This window comes from Micropterus salmoides, unplaced genomic scaffold (genome assembly GCF_014851395.1).
Source record: "Micropterus salmoides isolate LMB-PRFRI ecotype aquatic unplaced genomic scaffold, ASM1485139v1 Ms_hic_scaffold_1, whole genome shotgun sequence".
NCBI classification, from domain to species: domain Eukaryota; kingdom Metazoa; phylum Chordata; class Actinopteri; order Centrarchiformes; family Centrarchidae; genus Micropterus; species Micropterus salmoides.
Window position 1 is genome coordinate 57,780,459 of NW_024040040.1, and position 7,035 is coordinate 57,787,493.

The 7,035-nt window shown below is 39.8% G+C and overlaps 1 long non-coding RNA gene across 1 annotated transcript; it reads right to left on the reverse strand.

The window, feature by feature from the left end:
• Window positions 1-5,041, reverse strand: LOC119897721. Its single transcript, XR_005443426.1, has 3 exons — window positions 4,959-5,041; window positions 2,254-2,403; window positions 1-18 (listed from the first exon to the last, which is right to left on the reverse strand). It is a non-coding gene; the product is annotated as an uncharacterized LOC119897721 (long non-coding RNA).
• Window positions 5,042-7,035: the final 1,994 nt, after the last annotated feature.

The following is a 7,035-nucleotide window of genomic DNA, read 5'->3' on the forward strand; positions in this document are numbered from 1 at the left end:
GGACTCCTCTTCCTCTCTCTGTGAAGACATTTCAGTAGAACTAAATGATTTGTTGATTGTTGTTGAAAAATCCACATTTGTCCGACTCTGTGTAGAAGCTCAGATGGTCACAGAGAACAGTAAATGTGTTGTTACTTTTCTGTTTGAATTCAACTTTCAGTCTGACATAAAAGCAGCGAGTTTGACACAACCAGCTTGTGAAAACCACTTGCACCGGTTTGCTATTGTGCAAAGCAGTTCAATAAGAATTGATAAACAATGTAGCAAATGCAATAACTCGCATTTAATAAAAAGTATTGGGACAGATATTGGACAGATGAAGGTAATTTTAGCAGGAATGCTGGTTATTAGACATGGACACTGATTAGTGTAGGGAATTAGAGTTTGAATGGCATCAATAGTTATATTTCAGGTGGCACTGACACTGTGGAACGCTTTTCCCTCAGACATACGCTCTGTGGTCTTAGTTGAAGCGTTGAAAAGTTGAAGAATCTTTGATTTAAGCAGGTTTTTGTCTGTGAGCTATTTGAGGTGTACAATTGTGTGCCTTTTAACATCCATAAATGCGTCGGTTTTACTGACCGATTAATGTTATGGTTTTGTGATGTTTGTGTTTATGTTTTATTGCTCGACTATTTCACCGTTTTAATTACCCCAGATTCACACAGGTGGTGGCTGCACCTCTTATGGCTGTGCCGCAGCTGATGGAGGTGATCATGGCCAAGCTATCTAATGCCCAGTTACAAGCACTGAAAATAGCTGATAGACTTTGTGTCATAGCTGCGGTTTTCGAAACACTTTAAAACATTAGTGGCCATCCTTTTCATTAACACCAAGGCACTGCTGAGGGTGCAACTGTGCACACTTAACAAAGAGATTGTCACAGTCAGCCATGTTTTTCGTTCACTTTTGGCGTCATGCACTACCATGCACCTGGAACGCTTTGAGGTCAGAGGGCAGATATTTCAACTTGGAAATTTCCCAGTTCAGAGCAGTCTGGAACACAGCATTATTGTGGTGTCGGAATAATCGGAAAAATTATTTCTGGACTGGGAAAATTCATGCGAATGTCCCCTGATGTCGCCGAGTTGTTGACGTCAGACACGTAGAAATGGTGGACAACGTGGTTGATGATTAGAAACGCTTGATTAATGGCGCAAAATCACGTATTGCATTTACATATTTGCTAAGGTGTCATTTGTAATATAGTATCAGGTTATAACAGTTAATTTGCTGTCCATGTAGAGTGAAGTAGATTAATTAGAACAGTTTTTATTATTAGCAGTATTTGTATACACGGAATATTTTAGTGGTTTCAGGTAATGTTCTGGTGCAGTAAAACCTCTGGGACAAAAGATTTTACTTTGTAATAGAAATCTTCAAACTGTTTCAGCATAGTTGGAGGACAACAATAATGCTAATCCAACACATCTTTATAGCATCCATGTTATTTCGACATTCCGAGCACATGAACACACCGAAGTCTGAAGAATGACTTGAAATGAAATGAAATGGGACCATTCGAGGGGCACATGAATGCAGAATTTGTAATCATTCTGCTGTTCACATGTGTGCGAAACCATGGGGGTGGATCCGTAAAGATCATGGATCAACTACGATCCGTTGCGCCACTACAATCCACCTGCTGCTTTCTGAGTGGTGGAGTCCAGAGAAAAGAAAGAAGCTGAATCCTAATCTCCACACTCACAGACTTGAAGGGTTATGCAATGGTTGGATCATTACAGCTTATCTGAGGAAGAGAAAAACAACTAAAATTTAAAAATGAATCATCTTCTACATATACATATCTTTCAGATATTATAGATATTGTCTTAGAATAAATTCTGAATTGGAGGTTCTCGACTGTTTTGCTAAAGAAAAATAATAAACAGTATCTGCACTAATAGTTCTGCAGCATGAACATAAACCTTTAAGCATTTTGTCTTCATCTTCAATGTCATGATGAAAGCCATTTAGGAAGCTCTAAACACACAAATTGCTTCTACTGTCTGTTTAAAGTTTCTATCAGTCCTCTTAGATCAGATTACAGCTTCTCTAGGTGACTGTCAGCTGTCACAGATACTAAAAAGGGAGATAGCACTAATGATTTTTCTTTGTTTCACAAAAGGTCTGTTGAATTTTATTTAGCAAATACATTTTGGTAGAAAATGTAATATACAAGCAAAAAATTATGGTATCAGCAGAGGTAAGTGAAAATGAGTCATGTAAATAAGTTAATAGCAGTTCTCTTACTTTGTGTCTGAGGGTCCAGGTTCATTTCTGAAGAATGGAGGTTCATCTTTAGAGAAGTCACTTTTTATAGACAGACAGCTGGGTACTGCAGACTCTGCTCTGTCCTCCTCTCTCCTCGCGCACAGACTCATCATCTGGACTTCAGTCAGTCTGAGAGGTCAAACAGTAACACTGACTGTGAGCTCAGCACACAAGAATCAAGAACAAGTTTGTTAAAGAATCACAATCAAGACTGAGAGAACAGGTGCCTGCACCACGAAGCAGGATTTGAGCTTATCCAGATAACTTCAAGGTTAACCCTGGGTTCAAGTACTACTGTAATTGTATCGCCATTGTAACAACGCAGAGGGGCTAACCTGCTCCGGAGCAGGTTATGTTCCAGTTAAGAGATCACATCTATAAAAGCCTACTGACCAATCAACTCTTGTGGACAATCACATCACAATCCATAGCAAATACCACAGACTATTTTATAGGTTGCATTTCTGTTTGCTGTGGAGATGCAAGAACGTTAGTATAGTGATCATCCTACAGAGACTGATTGAAGTAGGCTGCCAGAGCCTTGTAGACTTGGGCGTAGCGCTGTCCACAGTGCTGAAACAGAGCAGAGGAGATCGATATATGGCCTAGATTAGAACAAGAATCTTGGTTTGGCTTGCTTTTCGTGGTTTTACATGCTATGTCTGTCTTTTAACTGTTTAGTTTTTGGGATTACACTGTCTTCACTAGTTTCTCAGCAGCGAGCTTCTGTGCATTTCGGGTTCCACTGTTGTTGTTAGCTTCGGTGGGCACCCAAAGCTCCTTGGGACTACTAGGCCTACTTCATATTTATATAAAAACCGAACAAAACTGAACATTGCTTGAAGAAAAGAAAGCGAGGAAGTTGAACTACCTGGTGGGTTCACAAAAAATGTGTCTGTAAGCTATCGTTGTACTATACTGTGAATAAGTTAGCAAGTAAGTCACTAGTAAACTCACCACCCCGAACGCTCACTTCGCAAAGGGTGGACTGGCACAAGAGTTCAGGCCGTGAATTTGATCGACCCCAGGCCACCTTGTTCACACAAACCACCAAACCACAAATTTTTGTGGACTAACCTTTTTATATACAGTCTATGGCAGGGTTTATGCAGGCTTCTCCTCATACAAAGCTTCGGAAATCACTGAGTTTGAAGGGTGTGCAGAACTTCACCTGCCTCCCAGCTGCTTTCTGTGCTGCTATAGCTGCTAAAACTCTCAGCTTCCACCATCTACTGTTATGTGTCACAACAAAATTCTTCCAAAACAAATCTGTGGAGTTGTAAACTTTTTATTTTCCTTTGCAATTTTTGCCAGTGTAAAATACTTATGTATGTTAAATAGAGTAAATATTTTAATGCAGCCTGTAATGTAGCCTGACCTCTAGCTCTGGGGCTTTCAGATCTTTTCATGCTGTTTTGGGTTTAACTCTGTTCGATGAACCACCAGGGAAAGGCCGTGCTCTGTACTGTTCGTAAAGTAAAATAAAAGTGACACACAAAACACCACACAATACCACCACAGAGTTTTGTTTTGACACATAGCAGTAGATGGTGGAAGCTGAGAGTTTTTAGCAGCTATAGCAGCACAGAAAGAAGCTGGGAGGCAGGTGAAGTTCTGCACACCCTTCAAACTCAGTGATTAACTTCCTTGGTCGCAGTGCAGCCTTCTCTTTGATATAAACACAAGAATAACAATAAAATGAATCTCCATAAACGGATCGTTTTAAATTGTTTTTTCGTTTTGAAACAAAAAACAGAAAAACGGTATTTTCGTTTTATAATTGCGAATTACGGATTATCCAGAGATACCCACACCCTAACTCGGTCACAGTAAAGTACAACGACAGCTGGAATAAGTTACATACACATGTTTTCTGAACTCACCAGGTCCTCGCTTTCTTTTCTTTTGTCCGTTTTTAATATAAATATGAAGTAGTGCCAAACGACGCTAACCACACTGGAACCGGATGTGCTGCTGAGAAGCTCGAGTGAAGATAAATCAACGTCGTAATCCTAAAAACTAAAGTAAAAAGCTGATTTAATGAAAGCAGTTTACTCCTTTGTATGTAAACTCACCGCCCCAGAGAGCAGAGGGGTGGAAGCTAGTAAGAGACTGGTGTTCTGTATATTTATGCTACCTATCGAGATGTGCTACTTAGCGGTTCTGCGCATGCGTGGTTTGTTTCCACCAGGTTTCGCGGAACGGCAGCATTTTTCGACAAGGCAGCATAGATCGTCAGAACACCGGCCCGGTGGCTGCAGCTGTGCTAATATTAGGCTACAGTCTGCCGCCAGTAGACTTGTCCTTGTTTGCGGTTGTTTATCTGCAGACACCGCCTCTTTTATGTGATCGCGCTCCTAGTCTGGATTGGGAAATCTTGGGTTGACTAATTTCCCGAGTTGATAACCTTCGTGTGACCGCTTATCCCGATCGAGATTGTTAGGGTTAGTGAAGCCAGATAAGATATCCTGGGTATTTAAATCTTGCTTCGTGGTACAGGCCATGCTCTCTTTTCTTTAAATCTGTGCATCTTGGTTTCATTCAGCCAATCACGGCTTTGTGTCCACAGATGAATCAAAGTGTTGAGTTCACTCTTAAACTTTCTTTCCTCTACAGTCCACAGGGAGAAAACTGACTCAGAGACACTGACAGTAAAATAATAAAAATGTTGAATTAACACTCACCCTGCCTCGGCTTCGTTTTTCTCCTTCTGCTCTGTCCACTCAAAATGCATGAACTGACTGGACACTTCTTATTTCCGGCAGACTAGACGCATCTATGGCGTATTGCTGCCCTCCTCTGTTCGTTATGTATGTAGATACTCAATCAGTTTTTTCATTTTGTTCCAACTATCCAAATTAAGTAGAGTTCTGTCTGCCTAAAAACTCCTGTCATTCTATGTACTAGATTCCAAATCTTTTTTAAAGGCGTATCAGATCCTATTTTACTACAATAAGTCCTCCAACTTTGTTTCTTTGCTTCCTTAATTACACGTCTAGCCTTAGCTTTAAGCCTCTTATACTCAATAGCATAGTTCTCCAATAAGTGTTGCCTTAAGTTTTTATATGCCCTATTGCTAGCTCAGACTGCAGCATTACATTCTTGAGTTAAGCCTCAGGGGCCAATTAACTGGCTCTTCGATTAGACACCTATCAAATTTACAAATTATTGGCACATGATCACTTCTCACTGTATAAAGATCCATTGTTTTCCACCTACTGATTGATGCTAAATCTGCTGATACAATTGTAATATCTATGACAGATGACATTGATCAACTTGTGTACTAAACCTAGTAGTACGACCATCATTTAACACAACTAGATTATTCTTGTCCACAGAATCTTCTATAATTCATCATTTCTGTGTCTCTTCTTATTTCCCCACAGTTCATTATGAGCATTATAATCCCCAACCCAAATCACCGGTACATTAGTCTTATCTACAGTTTCCTGAAAATGACTCTTCTAGCTTAATGCATGGATTATACAAATTTATAATAGAGATTTTTCCTCGATCAGTCCAAACTTCTGTAATAACACACTCTAACACTGTTTTTATTTCTATTCTTCTATACTGAATTCCATTTTTAATAAATGTTGCACATCCTCCTCCTGATGTATCTTTCCTTTCACATTTGTACCCTGGTATTATAAAATCTAGTCTCAGTTTTAACCAAGTTTCCTCAATGCAAATAATTTCTGGTTTTTCTATAAGATCGTCTATCAAATTTTTTAATTCTTGCCGGTTCACAATAAGACTCCTAGCATTCCATTGCATTATGTAAAACACAATACAAAAAACACTAATCACCATTATAGTCTCCTGCCCATTTCTTCTCCTTCATTGTCATCCAACTCTATCTGTTGACATCCATTTGACCTGTGATCTGCACTATCCTGAGTGAAAGTAAATTTCCGTATTTCCTTTGGGTTAATTCCCTTGAATCTTTAAAGGTGAGAAGGATAGGGGTGGATCTCCCATTCTCATTCCTGCCCATGCCCTTTACAGCTATGACATTACCTTCTTTTAAACTAGTTAATATTTCTTGTTCTGAGACGTCCAATGACATCACACCTTTTACCTCTGTATTTGCTCTTGGCTTAAAAACACCCCCACTCCCTTACCAAGCACATTTTTAATCTTGAGAGCCTATGCTTGTTGCATTTCCGACTTACATATAATAGATATCATTCCATTCCGCAAAATAGACGCATGCATTATATCACCCAGCTCTTTTCTTACTGCAGAAAATACAGCCCCTCCTTTTACTTTGATTAGAACTTTGAATCCTTCATCACTACTTGGATTTGGCCTCATTGTCTTAGTCTGCGGGTTTTCTATATCACTTTCCTGAGAGTTGTATTCTCGCTCTCTTTTGTGCTTTTTCTTGCTCACTGTGTTTCATTTTTCCCCACCCCCTTCCCAATCCGCTCCCTCGGACATGGGCTGACTCTGAATTTAGGTAATCCCAGACTGTGTGAACTTTTAGTGTTTTAACCAGGAACAGTGAAAGCGTTTTTCCCTTTACAGGAGACTCACCAACCTCCTTCCATTTCACTCCGGATCTATCAGCTGACTTTGCAAAAACCTGTTCAGGAGTATCGTTCCCGGACCTATACAGGCCATCAGGCAATACCCCTTCAAACAAATCCTCACAATACTCACCCTGAACAATCCAAAATCACGATTAATCACACAAATTCGGAAACCTCCTCTCAATTTAAATTTCCCTCAAAACGTGCTGTCTCTAATGCCAAC